At 38.6% G+C, this 26,183-nt stretch overlaps 1 protein-coding gene and 1 long non-coding RNA gene across 11 annotated transcripts in view; one reads left to right on the top strand and one right to left on the bottom strand.

The window, feature by feature from the left end:
• The window catches only part of OXR1 (oxidation resistance 1), a 355,200-nt gene that overhangs the window by 253,167 nt on the left and 75,850 nt on the right, over nucleotides 1–26,183 (top strand). The gene's annotated exons all lie outside the window — the stretch shown is intronic.
• LOC139587283 (uncharacterized) lies at nucleotides 1,330–26,157 on the bottom strand. The gene is made up of 4 exons (XR_011678362.1): nucleotides 25,643–26,157; nucleotides 20,772–20,845; nucleotides 4,151–4,302; nucleotides 1,330–3,724 (listed from the first exon to the last, which is right to left on the bottom strand). It is a non-coding gene; the product is annotated as an uncharacterized lncRNA (long non-coding RNA).

Raw genomic sequence — 26,183 nt, 5'->3', positions numbered from 1 at the left:
GTTTCAGTGTCATAGGCACCTATATGTGGGGAGAACAGGCCCCTTTGCACAGAGCATGCAAACAGAAAATATGTGTTTGTAATGGACTCAGTATCTCAGGTTTTCAAACTTGTTGTTACTTCCTATATGTATCGGACATGAAAACCAGATTACAAGAATGAAATTAAGGATATCAAAACATGAAAAAATAGAGTATGTACCTGCAAAAGAAGTCTTTTTAAATGTGCTAGATTGATTAAATCTGATATAATTGTCAATCAGTACTTTCAAACCCCAAAGAATATGATGTTTGCTGGAACACAGAGCAGAGTTGCAAAACAAGACTATTCCCTCTTTTTTTGATACTTACTTTTTATTTGACTTCGTTGGATATACCCTGCTTTTTTAGATTATGCTTTGTCTGAGATCAGCCATGTCTATATACATTAATGTGCCACAATTTAGCATGAACTTTGGAAATGCACATCAAAAAAACCAAAGTTCCTATAAATCTCTCATTCAATCAACCAGTCTCTTGTTCAGGCCAAGAAGATGTGTTCTGAAGACCTGTTAAAGATCTCTTTTCAAGTACCTTGAGCCCACCTGGTGAATCTTGCAGTAAAGGAAACATTTTCTTGTTTTCAAGCCCTCTATATGTGATTCCCTGTTTTGTATGTAATTCATCCCCAATACCAAGATCCAGCCTCTTGTCCTCTATAAGATGCCCACCCTTCCCCCAAAGAAACTGCATGCTTCTGGTAGCAGTATTTGCTCCTGTGAGTAGCAATGGAGCCCTCCAAAGAAAAACCAACCATACTCTATATTTTTCCATCAGCCTCCAAGCAAAGATTGAAGGGAGGGGACAAAAAGCAGTAAGAGGAGCCCTCTAATGGACCTGTCATAGGCCCCTGGCCCCAGCCTTGCCAAGTATGTATGTCCAGTGCACAGCATCTGTCCTAGCTCACACCCAGGCTCTGCTAGGCCTGGCTTTTGAGATAGTCCAATTCTAACTGAGGAAACTTTAATTTGTCTGTGCAGCATAGAGTGAAAAACTACGTGAGTCAAACTGACTCCAGGTGGAAAGTTTAGGCCATTCCATTTTTTTTTCTTGAGAACCCTCCTACACATGAAGGTTTGTGAGCCCTGAAGGAGCACAGGTACTTTGTGGGTCACTACGTGGGAGTGACCAAGGCACTCCTGTGCCAGTTTTTTATCCCAAGGTGCCAATGAGTATCCAATGCAGAGTGCTGCAGAGGATCTGTAGTCCTGAGGTCTTAGTGACCCCCTTATGCCTGTTAGGACTTTCTTCCAGCACTTTTGAGTGCACCCAAGCTTTTGCATGGTGTGAATGCTCAGGGTCTGGGCATGTGGGTGAAGATGTAGACATGAAAGAGGTCAGAATGGGAAAGCTGGGAATAACTTGGAGACAAAAAAATAGCAAAAGACAGTTTACAAAGCTAGACAAAATGCAGACAGATACTCGTAAATTACATAATGTCATTGAGGTAGCTTTGTTGATGTAGTTGGTTTTGTTTTGGCTTCTTTGCCTGAAGAATACTGGAGGAGCAGAAAGGATCAGAGCAGTAGCTACTGTGCTTTAGCTGTTCCCAGATGGTGGCTGGCATTTTAGGGACATTCTCAACTGGCATATGTCAGACTAGCAGTGTGGTTACTATGAACTGGGGCCTTGATGAACCAGCCTTAGAACAGCAGAGATTCAGCTGACCGTCAATTTAGAATTGAACCCTATTTTTGCAATGTGTCTAACCACACCTAGTTTCTATAAAAGTAATTATGATAACTGTAGGTTGCTTTGGGACTACACGGAACTGTTTTGGAAACAATTCTGGTAATTTCAGAGTTTTATATAAAAATTTTATCTGCTATATAAACCTGTGTAGCTATGAATTAAAAAAAAAAAAAAGAAAAAGTGAGAAGTGGAAATAATTATTTCCAGAATTGCATATTACAAAAGATTAGCAAAACACTGTAGTGCTCAAAATATTTTATTATTATAGTTTAAAACAACGTACTATAGGGGAAAAAAGTTAAAAATACATATATATATATATATATATATATATATATATATATATATGGACATATAATGTCATAATAAATTATTGTAATTTTCAGTTATAAGTGATACCTGAAATGTGAAAGAATATCTTAACAACATATTGAAGGATTATTTGAGGGGTTTTTTTATTAAAAGGAACAATACAAGTAACGTTTCTTCTATTTTTCTTTTCCTCCTGTGCCACAAGGAAATGTTTATTTTGTTCCCTGAACAAATTAGATGTGCTTCATCTGTCTCATTATTTAGTTCCTTTCCAGCATGTGCAATTTTCCTTTAAAATTATTGTGATGTCTGTATTCTTTATATTTACTGGACATTTGCAGTCTAGGCTAGTCTGTGACAGATAAGTCTTAGTCTTAGAATCTTAGAAAAACTTAGTCTTAGTCTTAGAAAAACCATAGAATCACAAACCATAGAATAGTTTGGTTTGAAGGGGGCCTTTGAAGGTCTAACCCCCTTCATCTTGGGGAGCAGGTTGAAGTGTGAGCATGTTGCTGTCTATTAGAAACAACTCTTAGCAGTCAGAGAATTATCAAATGTGAAACCTTAACTGTATGGAACTATTAGCTTGAAACTTTTCCTCAATAAAACAGCAAGAGCAAGAAAAATAACTTAATTATATACTTTCAGGTCCAATGTTCTACCATAAAGTTTCAACCAGAATTGTCTTTTTCTCATTCCATTCCATGTCAAGGTAGTACATTTTCATGGAAGAATTATTCAATTTACCTCCAAAGGACTAAAATATATCTTAGGGTTTATTGAAATACCTTTTTTAAAGAAAAACTTTTGCAATCTAGTGAATCACCAAGAATGAGGATGTCAGTTTTGTAAATATGAATTAAGGATTGCATTGCTACTAGAAACTTCACAAGTAGGTTCAAACATATTATCTCCCCATAAAATGTAGTTTTATTTTAGTACATAACTAGAAAAGTTGTATTTGTGGCTTTGAATTCCTCATCTCTACAAAGATTTATTACAAGTCACTATTCTTATGGTTTGCATTGTACAACCCTAGGATATTTGGGTTTTAATAGAATGTCAACAGTGCCACATTCTGCCGGAGAAGGAAGACTGGCGTTGAGTTTTAATATTGTAGGCTTGGCTAGTTGATGAAATAAATGCATTTCTGCACAGAACATACACTTGAGATTCTCTTGAAAGGAAGCCCAGATCTAAAATTTCCAAGACAAGTTGTAATATTTCCATCCAGAAGACCAAACCTGCCATCTGTGGAGCTGCAATGCAGATTTGTAATACACAGACCAAGATCATGTACAAAATGTGCATATTGGCAAAAGTCTGATGCGGGAAATCTGGGGTTGAGTCTGATAGCAAACCAGTGCTCACCTTACTGCTGAGGGATCCTCATGCAGTTCCTCCACTACTGGCAGCTTTTGGATTGGATTCTCAAATGGCTCCAACATCTGGCTCCTTTGTGAATTTAAAATGTGCTTTGCTTAAACTGACTTTGTCCTGATGGGCATTCCTTTTAGGATCAGTATTGTGCCCACAAAATGTTTTCAGTCAAAACTTACAGCTTGCATCCAGAGTACTCAGAAGTCACCATCAGCTCAGAGTTACATGAGCTGCTCTTACTGCTTGAGTGTAGGTTCTGTTGCACTGCATCATTTGTTATAAGAAAGCAATTCTTTAGATCACCTGTAATAAAAAGGAGAAGCAATTTAAAATTAATACAGTCTTCTCCTTCAATACAAACTCAACTTCAGTGGCTGAAAAGTTATCAAGAAGATTGTTTTTTGCTCTTATTTAAGATCATAATTGATAGAGAGGGACCACAGCTCCTATTTTTAAATGTGTTTTCCTTGCATAGTTTTGTATATCCTTTATCCTCTATAAATACAATTTTAAGGAAGAAAAATTGTCAACTGCATTCTCTTATGGCTCATCTAGGTAGGCTTATAGGTGCACTGCAAAAACTTAAGGGAAATAACACCAGAAGTGCCACTTGCAAATTCAAACTGCAGTGAAGAGTTTCTCTCTAGAAGGTAAAAGAGACTGGAGGAGAGCAGAGACAAATCACTACTCTTGTCAAAAGCCCTTCTGACTGGTTAAATCTTTACTTACTGGTAAAAGTTTTGGATGAACATAGCAGATACAGCTTGTGATGGCAGTCTCTTTATGCAGGATGGTAATTGTCAGGAGATACCACTTGAAAGTCTGAAGTTCTCAGTGCTTTGTCTTTCCTGAAGGATCTGTCTCTGGTAGACCAAGAGTTTCTACAGGAACAAAAAAAAGTGAAACCAGAATTTTAGGGTTCAGACTGGTAAATTCAATTTGAATCAGAGATGATCTTCAGCTCCTGCCTGTAAGTTTGGCAGGAATATTTATATGCACCCTTTACTAAGGAAATTACAGAGAACTCTTTCAGGAGCATAGTAAATGAGAACATTATGTCTTTTGAATACACTTACACTTGGATAAGTGATTGCTACCTTAAAGTCAAGTGAAGAACAAATATATAACTTCTGTTTTAAAATGTGTGCTGGGTTGGGGTTTTTTTTTGGTGTGTGTACAATGCTGTCTTATATACAAACAGCCTTCATGTTTTACCCTCATTCATGGCATCATGGAAGCGTTGTGGGAGGAGTCACACAGCTGGAATGCTGCAATGGATGGCTATAAATTCCTCAGAAGGAATGGGTAGGGAAGGAGAGGCACTAGGGTAGCCTTCTATGTTAGGAGTATTTTGATTGTCTAGAGCTTAATGACGGTGAGGATAGGGTTGAGTGTTTCTGGGTCAGAATCAAGGGGAAGGCCAACAAGGCAATTATCATGGTGGGAGTCTGCTTTAGACTCCCAACCAGGACAAAGAGCCAAAGAAAATATTCTAAAAAGAGTCTCATATTTGCTTTCACTTGTTGTCATGGGGGACTTCAACTGACCAGATGTCTGCTGGAAATATAACACAGCAGAGAGGATACAAGCTGGAGGTAAAGGCTTTGGAGCACAAGTCTTGTGAGGAACAGAGCGGCTGAGGGAGCTGGGGTGTTGTGGTGTGTTTTATGCTTGTTCAGTTTTCCCCCCATTGTTCTCTCAGAAGGTCCTGCCCTGTTACCAGTTGTGTCAATCCCCAAACCCCTCCCCAGTTGTCTTGGTTATCTTTCTTGTTCCCCACCCCTGGCAGCCTGCCTGTCACTCGACACCCCTGCCTCTTTTTCTAGAGAGTTCGGGCCAGGGTGTCGAGTGATTGGGTTAGGGGCCAGGGTCCCTCCCGCAACTGTGTTTGATGGGTTCTCCGATTATGCCAATCCTTAATGTATCCCTCTCTGATTTGCTATCTTTCACCCCTCCCACCCTCTGTAAAACCCGAGGCTTTCCCTGCCTCGGGGCTCTCAGCTTCTTCTACCTGAAACTCCACGTTTCCCTACCAATAAAACCACCCTCCCTGAAGAAACTGAGAGTCGCCTCTTCATTTCATCCTGCGACTTCGGAGCTCTCTACTGCGGCCACACGTCCGCAAGGCTTGACATCGCCTTGGGCACAAAGCCCTGACTTCGGGCTGGGGAAGTGCCTGACTGGTTGGAGGTTGGCTGGACACTTATCTAGCCGGGGCGTTTTACTTTCCACTGGCCACCGCTCCACTGGGGTTGTTCAGCCTGGGGAAAAGAAGGCTCAGGGAAGACCTTTTTGCTCTCTACAAGGACCTGAAAGGAGGGCGTGGCCTCAAGTTGCACCATGGGGGGGTTAAAATGGTTATTTGAAAAAATTTCTTCACTGAAAGGTTGTCAAGCATTGGCTCAGGCTATTTCAGAAGTATTGGAGTCACTGTCCTTGGAGGTATTTAAAAGACATGCAGTTGTGCCACTTAGGGACATGGTTTAGTGGTGGATTTGGCAGCGCTAGGTTAACATTTGGACTTGATGATCTTAAAGGTCTATTTCAGCCTAAACCATACTATGATTCTGTAATTCTATGATTTTGGGACAGACAACTCATGCAGGCTTCTTAAAGCCATGAACTGACAATCTCCATGCAGTAGTTTAGAGTTCTAGGCATTTCTAAGAAATTACTTAAGATTTCATGCTGCTAATTAAAGCTTGTAGCTGTACTTGTGATCACCACTCTTCCCAGCTGGATGGGGACAACATCTGTGCCCCAGCTGGGACTTGATGTGACAGGGACTTCTCTAAATACACCTCTGCATGGCTATTGGCCACTGTTTTCCCCAGGCCTTGCATTCTGGAGGCTCTTCCCTTTCCCAGTCCACTTCTGAGGGGATGAAAGAACATCTTTTGGCTATAATACATGGTCAGCATTTTTAAAGAGAACAACTTTTGATCCAATAAATAAATGAATATCCTCTAGAAGGTCAGTTACAAAAGGGGAGCTGTGTGTATAAACTCCTTGGAAATACAAAATTCTGGGCTTCCTCATTTTGAGTTTAGAGCAAGTTCTGTCTCAAGCTCCAAGAGAAGATTCACATACACGGAAATTACTCAGTGGAAAAATACCTAGAAAACCCAGAATCCTTTGCAAATCTCTCGTTCTTCTTTCATGGGAATGATAATGTATGGTTTTGGATAATGGAGAAATTTATCTAAGCATTTTTTTATACAGTCAATCTTTTCCAATCCTGTCCCATCCTCCATAGCTGTACTGCCTTTGGGTTGAAGAGCTCCCCAAGAAAAGGCTGTTTAAGTTTGATGTCAAAGATAGATTAAAACTTGAGGATGAGCCTTGACTAAATATAAATGAGACTTCACAGTTGACATTTAGAGAGCCTGAGCCATGGAATTACTTGCAGCTTTGCTCAGTTACATTACCTACAAAGTTCTGTTTGAGCATTTGTGAATTTCTCTTCAGGTTGTGCCATTGTTATTACCACATGTGGCATCAGTTTCTCATAATCCATGTCAATGGAGGCTGTGAGTCCCTCCACAGAGGTCAGTGAGTTCGCCACAGTGCCAGCACAGAAGTTCCCAAAGAGGAATGGGGAACATTGAAATGTTTGTGCTTCCTCAGCAGGAAAATTATAGTCTTGTTCCAGGGCCCAGATCAGGGGCTACCTAAGCATTTCTTGGGTTAGGATCTGGGGGGAAAAGAGCTGAAAAAATCAGCTTAGTTTCTGAGTCCTGCTGCGTCTTCACCTGCTGTTAACAAGTCCTGGTGGGAGGTGGGAGGAGGGAGGAGGGTATCCCCCAGCACATTGTTTCCTACATGGAAATTGGAGCCATATCTTTCAGCAGAGTTTCATTGCTGCAAAGAAAAATAGTAGAAAGAATTGCTGTCATCAGAGTGTGCAGAAGACATAACTTCTGCTTCAATTTTTTTTTAAATTTAAGACCTTGTTTTCCAACTTGGGATGCTGCAAAATGCACCATGTGTTGTCTCATCACTGCTGAGATTTTTTCTTGTGCCTTCATAATTTTTGTTTTCTTGTCATTCTCACATTCTCACTCCAGTAGGTATGTACTGTATCACAGCAGTGCCTTTTTTGCCTCATTTATAAAATGTGAGCAAAAACCTACTGCAAGGAATAGGTAGCTTTAGAAGTAAATAAGAAAACAGAGAGGGGAATATAAAGTATTTCCTAGGTATTTAGATGAGGCAGAATCCATACATGTGGTCACAGAGGAGAAGTGAAATGTTGGACTTAATGCTTCAGGAAACTGTGAAAAATCACACTTCTTAGGCTTCCCAGAGAAGTGATATTATTCATGAGGAGATCCTGACCTGCTTGCTATCCCCTGCATGCTGTTTCCTGGAGGTCACCTTCTCCTGATCAGGGATTCCATCAAAAACAGAAGTGAGGGAGAGGATGAAGTGCCTCCTATGAGTCCTTCACTTGCACCAAGAAAAAAGCTTTAAGGACACCAATAAAAATTGCATGAATATGCTTCTTTCCTTCTCTTCCAGTAAGTGTGCCCGTGCCTCCACTGCTCCTGACAGTATGAAATGTGTGGTATCATAAAATTTTTTGTATAAGGAGGGAGCACTAATGATGGAGGCAGAGACTGCTAGACAAAGTGGTCTTCTTATTAGTTCTACCTTTTTTCCCCTTAAAACTCTAGCTCTGATATCTGTGATTTCAATGTTTTGTAGAGTTTCAAATACTGAATCTCCATATCTCAAAGACTTGTCTTCTTCTTTTTCCCTGCTCACTGCAAGGTTTTCTGCCTTCTGTGTAAATGGAGATTTGTGAGCTGTGGGTTAGAATCCATCATGGAAAAAAATGCTCTGGGAATGAAGTAGCTAACTCTACTTTTTGTGCCTTTTAAGGACACAGTTTGTTTTGTGCCAGAGAAGAGGAACCAGTGAGTAAACAAAAAGGAAGAAACAAAATAGTAAGACCTCCTGCATTCCAGACTATGGCAAATATGACTGCAAAGCCAAAGGCTATTGTGTGGCCTGAATACTTGCCAAAACAAAAATGTCACTTATATGGCCTCATACAGGTAGTATTGGCTTGCAGAATCCCTATTAATAAAGGGGTTTGCATAGGAACTAATAGCAAGGTGCATTTTTGAACAGATATCTATTGGAACATTCCTTTAAACAAAGTTTGACAAAATGTACTATATTTAGACTTGTACTTTTCCACTGTCAAGATGTTACATCTCAAAACTCGGCAGAATGTCCTCAGGGAGACACACATTTCTGTATTCTGTGAGGGGGCAAGAAAAGGTGTGGCTGGCATGAACAAATCTTGGGTCAAATGCTTTCTTTAATTCTTCTACTGCATGCTGGGTTAGCTCTTCAAACTAAGAAGTAGAGAATGTTTCCCTTTCACTTTTTTCTTGATTAACCCTCTGCTGCCCAGGGTACTAACCAGTTTATTAACATTTGGAAATAAGATCTTGGAGTGGAATAAGAGAAGCCAATTTCAGGACTTGCAGTAGCACCACAGAAGTTCTGCTGTAAAATCTCATTGATCTACATTCAGTGCTTTCCATCTCTCTCTGTGCTCTTCAAACAAACCCTCTCTTGACCCAGAAACGGAGCTGAGTTAAGAGTATGACCCAAGTAGCCAGAAGAAATTGGCTCAGAGAATCTTTCACATTTTTGACTGTGCCCCTTCACTACAGTGCTATGCCTTGGAGTCAAGCTGTTATACCAATGCCATCAAGTACTTCTGTACTGAAGCAATATTCTTGCATGAAACTGCTCTGTGGAGAAATTTCCAGGATATGATTTATAAAGCTAACACCAGAGACTGTACCTTCTTAGAGGTCAGTAAGGCAAGATTTGTTCCTGTACATATAAGGAATTCATCCAGGGTATGTGACTCATGGTACTGTGTCCTTTCTTTGGAAAATCATGTAATGATACTTTGCCCTTTCTGCAGGAAATCATATCAGATGTGGAAAATAACTGCTTTCTTCACTTGTAAATTCTGTCCTGCTGAACAATAGCCGTGGGTTGTAATGGAAGATACAGCCTTAAATGTTCACGCCCTTTGTCAAACTTTCTTAACAGTGAAATAAAAGGCTTCTTGTGAGTGGAACAGTTCTTAGCTTCCTTCCCCCAGTGTCCACACTGAAGGATCCAGTACACAGTCCTTGATAGTAAAAGGAATCAAGTGAGATCAAGTGTTTTAAGAAAAGAAGCCTCTAAAGATGCTATTTGATACTATGCTAATGCACAATTTGGTATCTCCTCAAGGCAGCTTCAGGAACTTTAGTGTCTATCTTTAACATCAACTGTGTAAAACTATAAATGAAACTATAGAAAGCATATAAAACTATATGAAGCATTTAGCACTGTAAATCTGAAAAACAGCTGTACTTCATGCACAACATCTAGCATAATATGTCCTTGAGAAAACTGGGTGAGTCAAGCAGTTTATTACTGTTTTCTAGCAATGCTGTTTTAATTCACTGGCATATTTTGAAAGATATTTTTTTGAGGGGATTGTTCATACACTTTCTTTCAAACACTTTATATAGAGTTTAGGCAAAGAATAAGATTTCCAAGTAGGCAATCCACTGTTTATTATTATTTGTGAAAACACTTTGTCACTTATAGTTTTCTGCTGTCTCCTTGCTGTGCTATTTTGATCAGTTATTAGAGAAACCAAGAATTTTCTCTCTAGATCTGGAAGAGCTCAGTCTCTTGTGCAATGCCCTCTTTTCACTCAATGCACCATATTTTGTTACAGAACCAGCCCACTGAGCATCTGAAAATTTAATTTAGACATTACAATAGCATTAGTCAAAACATTTCCTGTGTTTTATATAGGTAAAACCATGAAAGAGGAAAAAGAAAAAAAGGGCATTGGAGGAATTTAAGTTTCTGAAGTACAACAGAATCAATTGCTTTCTACTCTGCTGTAAGTAATGAAGTGGCTCACAGGATCCTTCAACTTTAACTAATGGAAGGAGAATCTATTACTGATAAGTGTTCACTGAAATTCAGGGTTTTTTTCCCTCCTAAAAACATTATGATCTGTAACAGGGAGTAAACGTGAAATATTTCAAGTATGTTTGGGTGAGATTGCACATCATCTTTCAGTATGAAAGAAAGTAAGAAGACTGAAAATGGCTTGGAGATCATCCCTATGGATCTATTTGCACTTACTCTTAGACTAATATTTGTATTTCCTTCTTGAAACATTAGTTCTGGAAAACAAAAGGCAAAGCACTTACAAACAAAGCACCTCCAGACACTGGAGATCTGTCTGAAGATCCTGTTATCAAAGAAATGCAACTCTGCATTACATATGTAAATGGCAATAAAATATTTTTTATGAAGTGTGTGTTGTGTCACAGCAGGGCTGACTGGCCAGGGTGGTTACACTTTCATTGGCTTATAACTTCCACAAGATTCTGTTTGACACTAAGGCTGAAAAAGTGTTGGAAGAGCAGTTCATTTAAAGGGGAGTGTTAGAATTTAGTGGTACTAATATCTGACTGTATGAAAGTCTTTAAGAAAAGGGAAAATTAATTTTGGGGGAGGAAAGGACAATATTGCTTGACAATAAAAACCCCATAGCTCCTCTGCTTTTTAATGTTTACAAGAATGCTTTACCCTCACATGATGCAAGATGCCTTTGTAAAATGCAAGAGGCATGGCAGACCACAAAATTTAGCAAGATTTTCCTATCTGCAATATGCTATGGCAATCTGCCCTCAAAAGTCCAATTACTTCTTTCAAAAGACTTGTGAGATTGTGCAAGCTGCACACAATTTATTCCTAATTCTTTTTCTTCAGAGTAATAATGCTGATACTTGAAGAAGGTTCTTTTTATAAAATCAAACAGAAAAGCATTTAAACAATCAAACACAGTCAAAACACTGCTGTGGATATCAAACATGTGTGAAACACCCTGTTTCCCAGGACAGAATATTGCCTAGACTAACCATCCAGTGATGCTGGTTTGTTGACTGAGACACCATTGGCCTGATTCAGACCAATTTACAAAATGGAAACACAGCTTCTACATCCAGACCATTTGGTCAGAATGTGTCACAGGTAGCACTTTGTTATGATGAACACACACATTACAGTGCTCCTGAAATCCCTATTTATATTACCACTAGAGGCTTACCCCCCTTTGCTATTCATGCAGTAAAAATCTGCCAAACCACTCCTCCAAGGCCCTGCAGCACTTTAAAGCTTGTTTTGCAGCTTTCATGCAGTCCATGTAGGAGGGGTGGGGAATATTTATGGTACAAGCAAGTCCTTGTGTCATCCAGTGTGAGTAACTTTGGAAAGTGAATGCTATTACTAGCTCATGGTCCCTTGTCATCAAGCCTCTTAAAAGTAATATTACGTGTTAAGATGTTGAGAAATAGTGAACTTTAATGTGCTTCTCAAAGTTCTAATAGACCTCAACATTTTTGATGCCATAAGGAAACACTGTATGCATAAGAAAACATATAAAATGATACTATCTTTTTTCTCTATCTGCTAGCTTCAAAATGTAAAGGCAAAGCATTAGTCTTCACAGAAAGGCCAATACTATTCAGTTTAAAATTTACTACACATCTCATTTGAAAGACTACTGTTTTTCTGTGAATTAAAAAACAAAATATATACTCTCCTGGAAAATTGTTGTTTGAAATAAAATATTTAATACCAGAAATGGTGTTTAGTTTGATGTCCTTATGCAGAGAATGCTGAATGCAAATTACACAGTAAAAAGCCTATAAACCTTATGGTACTGAGGCTAAAATAATTTTTTAGAAGGGAATACCTTAATTTAAACATTGCTCATTTCATGCAACTTGAAAATGAGCATCATATGAAAACAAGTGGGGCATATTTATTTATAAATATTTATTTATTAAGGCTTATGACAATTGAGTTTCATAAAAACAGAGAAAATAAAATTCCTTTTAAAAAGTGAAAACAAAGTCCAATGGCCAACTAAAGAATTATATACAAAATAGATTAATCAGGTAGAATATTGTTAATCCAGAGGACATGGGAAGCTAGGAGGATATGAAAAATGTAAAATATTTGCAGGTGGGGTAGATATTATGTACCTACTAATTCACACATGTGATGCCTAATCAAAAAGGATTTCAGCATCAGGAAGCTATGACTTTATTTTGCAGAAATCTGTTTAAATGATGAATTGTTTGGGCCACTGGCTTGTTTTATATCCATGTATTTCATTCAGCTGAATACAGTCTCAGTGCCAAACAAATCCAAATTGTCTGCTTCCCTTCACTTTTCCTAAAAGTGTTGACAGTCATAATAATGATGGTATTTATTAAAATACTAATTCTGATAATTCAGTGTCTGATTCCTTTGGTCTCTGGTAGAATGAAGAGCGAATTCTGTGCTGTTTCTCTGATTGCACTACTGAACTATCAGAAAGGCACTCTAAAAGAGCAGCCAGAACACTCTGTCATCCCATCAGCAACAAGAGAGAAATGTAGTAGCATCAAGAGAGGTAAGGTAAAAGGTAGCCTTCTACCAGGTGATACAGGTGGAAGTTGATAGTTGATTCAAACTGGTAGAAAATAAATGATAGTTCCTGGTGCTTGAGCAGCCAGAACACCTGAGTGTTGAAGGTTTAAATCACAAGTGATCATAGCTCCATGGTACAATCCTCAGGTTCCTCTTCATTTTGGCATGGAACAAAACTTTTGGGGAAAAAGTTACGGCCATGCTCAAAGTCTCTGTGCTTTGCTAAAGAAAGCAAAGTAACAGCTCCCAGTACTTTGTGCTGTGCATCAATAGGAAGAAAGCCATCCCTCTGACTATGTTTTAAAATTATTTTAGCTCAATCTTGCACCTTTTTCAAGTAGGAATTTTGTACCTTATTAGATGTATGACTCTGTCATACCTCTAGAGGACTGACTCTGCTACGTTGTAAGACTTTGGGAAACAAATCTTGGGTATTGCTGCTTTATTTTGGTACAGTATCACTCTGTTTGGTAAGTCATAGATGAATAGACCATTATACTTGATGATAAATTGTTTCCAGGTTGACTTTTTAAAAATGAAATATGCATAGTGGGTTACAAGCTTTTCTCAGTACCTCTTCCTTCTGTAGGCACTTAATCTCTTAATTGCAACAGGTTTTCCATTCCTGACAATAACTTTGCATGACAGTAAAAAAAGTTATTTTGGATTAAAAAAAAAAAAAACAAACCATAAAATATAATCTCTTTTCCTAAAGGCCTTGAATTCTGAAGATTAGCTTTAATTTTTGAAAACCAAAGAATCTCTTATCCTATGTCTGCACATTGAGGAACAGTGCTATGAAGCTCCTGTGCCAACTATTTGTATTACAGAGTGCAAAGCAGCATCTGTGGAGTCAGGGCACGAGCAGGCTCCTCTCCCTGCCTGCCAGCAAGCTTGGCAGTGCAGCTGCACCAGCACAGAGGGATATTTGTGTGCTAAACCTAAACCTGCTGTAGGATACATTCCCTGCCCTTCCAGGGGCTTCTCAGGGCAGTCTACAGCCACTACAATATAGTAGAATATACCCTGGTTGTTTGGCAAAATCTCCTGATTGTACGTCAATGCCTTCTTTTTTTCACATTTGTTTCCCTGTATAGAGTACAACTTCAGAGCCCTTAAGACTTAGACATCTGAGAGTGTTCTGATAGTCTATTTGGATTCTTTTCCAAAAACACTCAATGTTTATGACTCCTCTTCAAACTAAGTTATCAACACTTGTACTTGGTGAGATTTCCAATTTTCTGGATAAGGCAACTGAGGTGGAAAAACCACACCATCTTGTATTCACTTCAGGAGATTTAAAAAGAGAGAAAAATTAAAGCAAAATTATAGCTTTTCTGTCTCTCTGCTTCAACATCCATAGTGATTAAGGTGTTTTGTATCTCACTGAGACCCCAGAACTGATCTTCTGAGCTTCCTCCATCTGCAGGATGGTCACCCACCCCCTTCAGACTGCAAGTGACCCAAGGAAAGCACTTGCTGAGAATTTCTCCTGGTTCCAGAGCAGGGGGACAGGGTGGTATCATGGCTGGGCAGGGTGGGGTGAAGGTAATGTTTTACTCATGGCCAGCTTAGTGTACTATTACCACAGCAGCCAGCAGCAGCTGGAAATTAGGGAAAGAATATAGAAGAGGTCAAGTATGAAAGGACACTTTGCTGATATTTCCTCTAAGCTTTAGGCAATCTGTGGCATAGGGATTTCCAGAAATCAGTTTGCATTTGCATTCTTTTGCTCATTGGGTCTTGATGGGCTTTCCATTAATTTTTCTAATCACTTTCTGAACCCTTCATAGATTTGTCATATACAACATCCTATGGTAATGAATTCTGTGATTCAGTTATGTTGTGTAACAAAATGTTCCCTTTTATCTTCACAGTAATTTTGTTAGGTGCCCCAACTTCTCTTATCACAAGAAATGTGAATAGTTTTTCTCTGATCTATTTTCTGCTTACCTGCTTTCTGTTATTTTCTCTGCTTTCCTAGAAAGCAGCAGCTCAACACCTTTGTTGCTTTTCTCAGTATGTTTTCTGAGTACGTGGCATCTTTTTTTGAAACAGTGTGACCAGCAGTTCAATCTATATTAATTTTAAGAATTTACAGTATAGTGTAACTATATTTTTTTTCTAATAATTCATATTTACTTTTTCATGTCTATTGACTGACACTCTCATATATCTCTACTGGATAGCTCACATAAAGCTCATCACTGTGTATGTATAAACATAGGCACTTAGAGGAAAACTTATCTTTATCCAGCATTTATCAACAATGAATTTTACTTGCTGCTTTGTTTATGTTTTGTATTATGAATCAATTTTTAACTTTTTTTAGCATATTTTACTTTTCTACATAATTTAGTCAGCAGCAAACTCCATCACCTTGTTATTCTCTCCTTAGCCTAATAATGCTGTAAGTTCAAAAACATGCATCTCTGTTGGGCTGCATTGAGAATCTTTCTTCCTCTGCTGTGAAGGCTGGGCTCTTACTTACTGTACTTTAAATTCTATTAAATGATGAGCCATCTTGTCCTACAGCAGCTTCATTTCCTTGCTGCAGGACTTTGTAAAAAGCTTCCTGAAAGTACAAGTACACTGCTATCAACAGATTATTCTTATCCACATGATTATTGACTCCTATAGATAATTACAGATTTGCCAGCCATGATTAAAACAGTTGTTGATTTTTGCCATTCTACTTATCCAGATGCCTTCTAACTTTATTATCACAATTTAATTTCTTCATGAAATCTTAAGTAAAATGAGAGGTACTTTGATACACAGAGTCCATCAAAGCTTTCTGTGCAAAAAAACAAAACAAAAAGGAAAGTTACTGAGGCTATAAAACAAGTCTAAAGTATTAAAAGGTTGTGGTGCTGGGTTTTTTCAGAATTGCTTTAGTGATCCTGTCCTGGCTTCAGATAGGACAGAGCTCATTTTCTTCTTAGGAGCTGGTACAGTGCTGTGTTTTGGATTCAGAATGAGAATAATGTTGATCACACACTGATGTTTTGGTTGTTGCTGAACAGTGCTTACTCTGAGTCAAGGACTTTTCACTATCCCATTCTTCACCAGTGAGGAGGTGCAGAAAAACTGGAAGGGACCACAGCCAGAGCTGCTGACCTAAACTGGCCAGAGGGATATTCCATACCATGGAATGTCATGCCCAGTGTATGAACTGGGGGAGCTGCCTGGAAGGGGGCTGATCAGTGCTTGGGAATGGGCTGGGCATCAGTCAGCAGGTAGTGAGCAATTGTGCTGTGCACCATTTGTCTTTCCTGGTTTTCACATTTCTCCCTCCTTCTCCTTTTTATTACAATTAGTGGTAGTAGTAGTTTATTATTTGTTATTATTTATTTATTGCGTGTTATTATTTACAATTTTACTTTGTTAATTATTATTATATTTTACCTTGTTTCAGTCATTAAACTGTTCTTATCTCAATCCAGGGCTCTATTTGCTTTTCTTTCCTGATTCCCCTCCTGATCCCATTGGTGGAAGGTGGACAGGAAAGTGTGAGAGGGCATCCTTTCCTTCTAGTGGTGCAAGATCTGGTGCCTGTGCCTCAGCAATGGTAGAGACTGTCTGCACCAGTCAATCTCCTCCTCAGAGCCCCTGATACTGTTTGACCCTTCTACCCCCTCTTTAGCTCTGCCACCCAGGTGAGCAGCTCATCCATCTGGCCACTCTCCACACAGGAGTCACCTCTCCTGCTGTCCAGTGCCACTGCCCTGCAGCCTGACACCTGGATGGTTCCAGGGCAGCTCCATTTGTGCCAGCTCCAGAGCATGTCTGCTGGAACAGCCTTGCAGTCTTTTACAATGACACTGAGATATGAGTCACACCCAAGGCAGTAAATTAGGAACTCAAGAGGCAAGTTCCAATTCAAATAACTGATTTAACCTTTGTATTTAATACAAAAATAGATCAAGGTTAGACAATAGTTGTTTTTCCTTTCTCACTGAGATTTGCTGACCTTACTAAGGTTCATGACTAAACTAGTATGCTGTATGTATTTCCAACATAGCATAATTTATTAATATTAGGACCTATTGTTGGAAGAAATAAGCTTTTGACTTCTGAGAAATACAACAGCCTGTTGTCTTGATAGAAAGCATGTCACTAGTGCCTCACCCTTAACCCCTGTGAGTCAAATCACTTACAAATTCCAAGTCTTGATCCTGGAGCACTGGTGTAAAAAACCTTGACAGATAACCATTAATTACCTATGACAAAAACTGTTTTGAGATTTTTTTACGCAATTTATGTTCATAATATTTCATCCTCAAATGAAATACAAGGAAAATAGCAAGACATGCCTTTAGTAATTTTAAATAAAGCCTACAGAAGATCCCATCTAAACAAATAGAAGGAGATCAATAAGAGGCAAGTAGGATCTGTAAATCTGTGTATGTGCATAGGTTCTTAATAGTGTGTACAGCCTTGCAGCTGAATGTGGCTGAACTCAAGAGATACAACATACTGCAAATCATTTCAGGGGAAACTGTGACAGCAATCAAAACCAAGATAATAAAATGTGAGAGAGAGCAGGAGTTAAGATAGGAAATCTCAGGGGGAAACACTACTGTATAAAGGATAAAATTTCTTAATTCAGAGATAATACAGTAATGGAGAGCCTTCAAATGCTTTAGCTATCTAGAAGCAGTGGATTTGATTTTGGAGGATAAATTGTAGTAATTATCCCCAAAAGGACAGAGTGAATAACCATCCACAAGTTTTCTACATGATATTATGGGAGCAAATGAATCAGGCATACGCTTGTGATGTGGTGCCAGTGGGGGAGGGGAGAGACACCAGATGTTCCTTAAGAAGCAAGATTTAACAAGAAAGAAAAAGCAGAACTTCCTCCTAGTAAGATCAACATCCTTCTTCTAGGTTTTAATTCAAAAGAAAATTTCAGGAATGTCCTGCACAAATTTAGGTGGCTCAGGAAAAGGTATGTACTAAAGGCTTTCATATGCTTACTTAAGGGAAACAACCACAAAAAAACAGGTAGCAAAGGCTGGAACAGAATTCAGTCTTTTTTTAACTAATCCTTAATCCTAGAATGCACTGCCTAAGCAGGAGCAAGTAAAATAGAAAATCAGTAATTCTTATTAGAATTAAAAATTTGCAATCAAAAGGATCAGCTGTTGCCATTAGCCTTATTCTGGTTTAAGATAAATTCTGATGATATTTTGGACCTATTTTTCTACTAAATATCACTGTACTTTAGATGGCATTTCTACATAGAACTGACTGCTCATCACTGTTCTTAAGCCTTTTTTTCCCAGGTGTCTGAGAAGAATAATTTTGTTCTAGTGAACTGAAAGCATCTTGTATCTTAGATATCTTCAGGTCTAAATGTTGCAATGAAAACACATAACCCATTACTAAAAGCCGTAATGTTTTTTGAATTGTAAACTGATTTGGTGCCAGCCAAGCATAATGAGAGTATGTGACAAGCAGTTAATTATTTCTTCAAACAGACAGAACCAGTTCATTATATTACTTTAAATGTGTACTTTAAAGACATTAATTTGAAGATTTTTAATGTTATAACCCCAAGAAGGACTGTGGATTTCTAAAGTATGTGGCTTTTCCTGTAAACATGAGGAATACAGCCAGCCATGAGGTTCTGAGATATTGATCTGAAAACATTTTTCTTGTTAATGCTCTGAATCAAGGCTTTCGTTTGAAAACTGAGTTGTGCTATGATTGCTTAGTCTTCAGAAATGGTATAGAACCAGACTCTACTTAAACAACTGTAGGAACCAGAGGGACATTCTATTTTAACATGAACCAATCAATCAGTGAAAAAAGTGAATTGGAATCTGGCTTTATTGCTTCTGAGCAAGTATGAGCAACTTCATTACAGGAATATAGTGCGTTAACAACTTGATAAGCATTTAGTGAGTGTTAAGGAAAAAATAGTTACACTTATATGGCAAAAAGGAAAAAAAAGGAAAAAATTCAATACTGTTTGCTTATGATTCAAATATCTGATGAATAATCAATTTTCTGAACACCTTTCATAAGCAATTATTTATAATTTGCATAATTTATGCCTCTGTGGAGGATGAGATTAGCTAGTAAATACTATGGAGTCATCAATTATACTGTCAGTGTTTTCCACATTCAGTTGCAAAACACATGATGAAAGAAAAAAATGTCAGTGAATTGATGACACAAAGACACAAAGACAGAAGATGTGTCTACTGAAAACTTACATACGTGCCATAACTAGTAAGCATCCTTAAACTGCATGGGTGTTTCTATGAACATGTATTCATGCCCACCTGGAGTCCAAATTCAATTTCATACAACTCCCTGAAAGAACAGAATGCTCTGTTTCTGTTTTTTTAGTGGCTGTTCAGCCACTACTGACCAGATAAATATGAACTGAAGACCTGGAGGTGGTTTCATGTTTATTTGATAAGGTAATCCATATAAAGAGCTGAGTAATTGCAGCTGAAACTAAAGTTCTGCCATAAACATGGAGAAGTCCCCCTTTGATGTGCCTTTGTTCTCAAGGCCATATTTGAAAACTTCCATGTTGACATCATTGATATTCTAACAAATGTTGACATGTTATTGTAGAATGGATAATTTCAACATCCAAACATATGCATACTTTGGGAAAATGAGAAAAAATACATATTTAGTCTTAGAATATTCATTTTTGTAATGCTAATTCTTTTGCTGTTTCATGAAAAATAAAAGCATAAAAACAAGCTGGATCGGGACTATGATTGTATAATTTTGCAGAGAAGCTGGGTAACTGCAGGCAACAAAGCTTGTCAGTTACCTGAATCTTTGAAACTTCAGACCATATGCAGCTGAAATTTGGTACATCCAAAAGTGTCAAAAAATTGTGGCATGTTTTTGAAATCTGATAAAATTATTTTGCAAGATGAGGTAAAGTGGAGTAAAATACTCTTAATTTATACTCACTTCTGCTGGGTTTCATATGCTTAGTATGAATTCCTGTAACTATGCTATGTATGCCAGTACAGGACACTTGTGAATCATTTAACATTTTTCATATATGTGTTACAGTATGCCCCAGATTGGTTCGTACAATTTATTTGCATGGTCTTTCTATCTTTATTATCTAAATTTAAATTATTGTATGAAGATTTTTGAAATCTGGCGAGAAAAGCAAAAAAAACCTTTGTCCCTAAAGGTGAAATGGACTTGTTGGGCTGTCCTAATAATAAATAGTCTCTCTTGGATTAGATTAGATACCAAACAAACTAACAAAACTATAATGTTTATATAATCAATTTCTTGGTAAAAACACAAAATCACATAGTGAATGTTACAGTACTTAGCTATTATGAAATTAAACATAAGGAGCAGTGCATCTTTTGATGCTAAAATATATTGTAGGGGTAAGCTGAAAAGTCCAAATGTTCTCCTCAGCCTGTAGAAACCTCATATCTAGGTGTGGTACCTTTATTTTGTACAGCTTCTTAAGAAATTAAAGATTTATTGAGCCATATTTGAAATACAAACACAGCAGGCGTTTGATTCAGTTTTCTACTAAGAAAACAAGTCTCCTAAAAGAGATGCTGTTATGGCTTCCTGTCTTTTTCAGTGTAATTTCAAGAATAATTGTATACAAAACATAACCTATACTTGAAGTATCCCAGTTCAAAATCAGGGACTGCCAAATTCCCTTGTTGCCCATGTTTATTCTGGTCTGTCCCTTCAGAGTGACATTTTCTGCTGACCAGTGAACAGCATCAGTGGTCACGGTAGAGAATGGGCCCCATGTCCTTTCAATCTTACAGGGAGCTGGTTAGTAAAATCAGAATTATATCCCTACCTGCTGAAGTCTGAAATTCCAGGTTTGCCATTTCTGAAGCTAGTATGCAGATGGGAGTTTCTTTCTTGTTGAATCTGAAAAGAGGATGTGGTCTGTGAAACCTTATGAACACCTGCACCTAGGCCACAGTGCTCTGTGAAGAACCTGCTTTAAACACACCCATTTACTTAGTGTCACCTACTGGTTATCTCTTTTCAACTTCTTTCAAAATTATACTGACACTGAATTTCCCTTTGGAATAAATTGAACATTCTTAATCACAAAAATAGATCTGTGCAAATGTTTTTGCTTCTAGAACTGTGTACTTCCATACTTCATCATTCAAATTAGTTTGTTCCTAGGGAAATAGGCCTGAGAATGTGGGAGTTCTGCATGCCTGAGTTCTGGTCTCTCCTTCAGGGACTGCACGTGCATTCAGCATTCTGTTCAATTTTTACTGAAACAGCATTGGAAACAGAGTGCAGTATGTTTTTCTGCATCTCAAGAGTTTATTTTTTTCACAAGGAAACAAAAGCCCAAACAAATCCTGAATTATTTTACATTATTAAAAATAGGTTTCATTAAAATCAAGAAAGACGTTAAGCTTTTAAGAGGTTCTAATTCCAATTCATATTTTTGCCAATTATGGGTTTTGCAATTACACAAATGCTAATGTCTTGACCAGAGGTGGTAGTTTAGAATACCTGACAAAGGCATGCAGCATCCCCATAGCATTAGATGACAGTCAGTGCCTCCAGAATGACTAAGGAATCTTAAATGGGGCATTTGGTTCAAGCTGCCAGAATTACATACTTGCCTAGAGGTTGTTTATACACAAATGAACGCTGACTAATTGCCAAATGACTGACACCAAGACTGTCACCTCAGAAAGCATGTACAAACCTTCTTTCTCACAAAATAGAGTGAGAGGTTGGGTTAGTGCCTGCTGCACTTTTGCCTGCAGCTTGGTCACACCACAAATTTGGTAAGACCTATTGAGAGAGGCCCATATCCTGCACACCAGGCATGTGACTGGCCCAGCCCTGAGGAAGTTGAACAGCATCTGCTGGCATTTTTCTGGATTAGTTGCTACAATTTGCACTGTCACAAGAGCAGATCTATCCCTGAAGAAGTGATATTGCTACCACTTGCTAAGGTTTTATCTTTTTATTCTCCTATGAAATACTTTTATATATATGTTCGGATTTTGGAAATATTTTTACCCTATTGCATCCTTTTCTATCTGACCAAGATAGATCCCTGCTCTCTTCCCATCTTTTAGGATGCAGCTCAATCAGCTTCTACCTGCTCTGGTTTAGGATTTGGAGATCTAGCTACGAGACCAGGTTGTGCAATAGATTAGCATAAGGTGTTATTAAATATTACATCATAAATGCAGACGTATTCTGTGAGACACTTCTGTAGCTACTGAATGTGGGTTTGTGCATAATACCAATATGAAGGTGTCTCTGTTTGTGCCACAGTCTGACTTCTCATTTTGAGCTAATAATACACACTGGCACTGAAGACAGAGGCTGACATGAAACTTCCCCTTTCTCCCTCCCTCCCTTTCTGCCCTCCCAGCTACCTAGACTCATCTGTTGTTTTGCACCTTGTGCTTCTACAGGTGTTTAGACACCACTCAGATCTGGAGATCTAACTGGGGATAATTGTAACCTCAAAACAAAATAATAACAAATTAACAAAAAAAGTTTAGTGAGTTTTTACTAAACTAAAAGGTACTTTTAAATTGATCAGCTTTACTAACAGTTCATTCACCTGCTAAATGAATCCTTGTGCTTATACTCCTAGCATGGGAACAGAAACAAGCAATTAAAAGCAGGTAGAACCTGTTCCTTTTTATTGGAGGGACAGTTTTAAGTGGCTGAGTTACAGAGATACTCTTTTCTCCACTGATACCACAGGCCAGAAGATAAACCCAGAAGAGATCCTTGTTGCACATTTAGAGATCAAACACAGATTTATTAGTCCTCCTCAGCAAAATCCTGGCTGTTTCCAGACATTTTGAGACAGAAAGGTAGAATGATCTGTAAAGGTGTTCAAGATGAATATAAGTGTAAAAAATTATAAATATTGTAGAACCCATTTATATTTGGTTTAGCTTTATGCTTAAAGGGACACACATTGCTTATGTATGGAGTGTTCAGGTTGCTTCTACCAATTAAAAAGGAATGCTGCAGAGCTTTTCACATGGAAATATAGGCTACAATCTAAAGTGACACTGGATTAAGTCTGGTCAATTTTCAGAGCAGAGATCTTTGTTAAAAATCTTGCTAGCACAGGTGTGGTACAACTAAGGCATAACCAAGTTGAAACAGCATCTTAAAGCCCATACCACTGGATATTTGTATTGATGATACCTACTAAAGATTCATAGAATGGTTTGGGTTTGAAGGGTCCTCAAAGGTCATATAATTCCAACCCCTCTGTCATGGCAGAGACACCTTACACTACACCAGGTTTCTCAAAGCTCTGTCCGCCCTGGCTTGGAACAATTCCAGAGATGGGGCATCCACAATGTCTCTGGGCAACCTGTTTCAGTGCCTCACCACTCACAGTAAAGAACTTCTTCCTAATATCTAAACCTGACCTTTTTCAATTTAAAGTCCTTAATCCTTGTAGAAATTCCCTCTTCAACACTCGTGTAGGTCCCCTGTAGGTGGAAGATGCTTAAGGTCTCCTGGAGCTTCCTCTTCTCCAGACTGCACCCCAGCCCTGTCTTTTATAGAAGGGGTGCTTCAACTCTCAGATAATCTTTGTGCTCTCCTACAGACTGGTTCAAACAGGTGCCCTTTCATGTTGGAGGCCCCAGAGCTGAATGCAGTGCTCGAAGTGGCTGCTCCAGGTGGGAGAGCAGAGCAGAGAGGGAGAATCCCTGCCCTTGATCAGCTGGCCACACTTCTCTTGATGCAGCCCAGAAAGCCAACTGTATCCTGGGCTGCATTGCCAGGTCATGCTGAGCCTCTCATCAACCAATCCCCAAGTCCTTCTCACCAGGGCTTCTCTCTGCTCAGCCTTTTTTTGTGCTTGGGATAATAACTGACCTGTTGAACTTCATGAGTTTTGCATGGGCCCACTTCTCAAGGTCCCTCTGGATGGCAAGTAGTATAACTCTGACTATATTCTTCACAATTTAATAACAGTGTAATATTGATTTTTGTATTACAGTAATGCCTTGAAATTTTATCAGTAGTTTATGAGCATCATGTATCTTAAAGAGTGCTGTTACTTTTCTGAGCATTGATACCTTAATATTGATTTTATAGTTAAAACAATCTAACTGAAGAATTTGTTCTTGCTAAGTAAAAACATTGCTAAATCGATGCTTTTGAGTATAGACAACAATTTTCAATACTCTGAAAAAACTCCACATTTCAGTAAGAAGTAGCCTTTTTATAGTCCAGAAGAACTACTTGTGAGGAAAGCAGGTGAAAGCAGCTAAAATAAATTCATAATTATCAAACATTGATCTTGAATACATCATCAAAATGCTATCTGAATCTGAATTTGTAGACTCTATTACTGCAATATAATGAAAAAAACACTGCCTCCAGCTGCACCAGGGGAAATTTAGATTGGATGTTAGGAAAAATTTCTTCATCAAAAGAGTTGTCAAACCTTGGAACAGGCTGCCTATGGAAGTGGTAGCGTTGCCATCCCTAGAGGGTGTGGCACTTAGGAACATGGTTTAGTGGTGGACTTGGCAGTGCTAGGTTAACAGTTGGACTTGATGATCTAAAGGGTCTTTTCTAACCTAAACAATTTTATGGTTCTATAAATATCAACCTGAAAGAGGAAAAAAAAAAAAGGATTATTTCAAATCACAGAAGAAATACATGAATACATGCAATCAATACAATGGCAGTGGTGTATATGTGGCTGGAGTACTGGTGGGCAACTGATCTGGAAGTTTCAAATGTGCTGATCACCACATTTGTAAACTAATTTCTCATGCAAAGATGTAATAGATTTTGTCTAAAATAGAATCACCAGGGTAAAAGACCAATCATAACTTCTTCATGGCAGAAATCCTGTCATAAAATGAAAACTAATTACACTGCTTAGGGCAATATCTGATTGGCAGAACTGTTTATATTCTAAACATCTAGTGGTACTCAGACCATGCAGTGACTCCACAGTTCCAGATTTATTCACTAGCCTTTGAACAGACAGATTACTCATCCATTTCTACTGGAAGATCTTGGGGAAAGGAAGGAGGAGCTAAATCTGTCAAAATTTTCTTGTTCTCTTTCAGTGAAAAGTTTTATTTGAAAAAAGTCTTGAACATCATTATCTCCTGAGCAAGAAATGATTGGAGTAGTAGAAAGGTTGATTTGAGTGTACTGTTTAAATCAAGTAACCCTCAGAAATCAGCACTCTAAAATGCTGACATTAAACTCTGATTTAATTGAGCAGCTGCTACAAGTGAATAGGAGTTGAAATAGCTCAGCACTTTGTTCGACAGTTCTGCATGTACACAATAGATTTGGCTCAACAAGAGCATTTTTTATTAAACAATGCCTTCATTTGCAGCTAGATGCAGCATATAATTGTATCATACTCATATTAAAATATAAGCACATTAGCTTACAGTTCTGCATTCTCAAGGTCTATGGCACAGGTATAAATATCATTATATGGCTGTTCTTTCAGCCTCAATACATGCAGAACACATCATAAGGCAAATCTTAATAATGAGATTCAATGCTTTAGGTATTTCTTTTTCTGTGAAACTCTTGGATCATGTTTTGATTAGTTTTATTTTTTCAAAACTTAAAAAGTTCCAAGAATTATGGGGATGAAGAATGCAAAGGTACAAACGAATACCACAAATCAAATATCTTTTTCAAAAAGAAAGAAAAAGCGTATACCTAGTAAGTTTTGCTGGAAGTCACCTAGTCGGTTCAAAGGTTGAGTCGGGTATGGATGTTGGCAAACCCTCAAAGGAGGGCACCGGGACGTGGCTGGCTGGCACAAGCCAGGGTGGCGACATCCCACGGCAGGCAGGGACACTCGGAGAGAGGCAGGGCTCAGGAACAGCAAAACCACACAGTGTCACGGCTGGTCCTGGTTTACACTTACGGGGGAAAAAACATCTTCGTATCCGCGACTGTGAAAAGATTTAAAAGTGAGGGATTGCCTTGATTTTCACGCTTGGGAATGCTGAGACAGGAAAGCTGAAAGTTCATAGAAAGCACTGCAGCACATGGTTGTAAAGCCCCGCGCTTCCACGAAACACAACCGACTCCCCGGACTAGGGGTGAGCCCGTGATGATAAGCAGGTGGCCGTGGGCCTGCCCGGGGCCAGAGGGAAGCGCTGTCCGGTCGTCCCGGTGACGGAGCGCCCGCCGGCCGGCCCGGCCCCGCCCGCGCCCCGCGGCGGCGGCGCGGCCCCTTTAAAAGGGGGCGGGG

Source organism: Agelaius tricolor, unplaced genomic scaffold, assembly GCF_023055355.1.
Source record: "Agelaius tricolor isolate 1412-34295 unplaced genomic scaffold, bAgeTri1.0.p SCAF_2, whole genome shotgun sequence".
In the NCBI taxonomy this organism is placed as follows: domain Eukaryota; kingdom Metazoa; phylum Chordata; class Aves; order Passeriformes; family Icteridae; genus Agelaius; species Agelaius tricolor.
The sequence above is the reverse complement of the archived record's forward strand: the minus strand, read 5'-3'. Positions and strand labels throughout refer to the sequence as shown.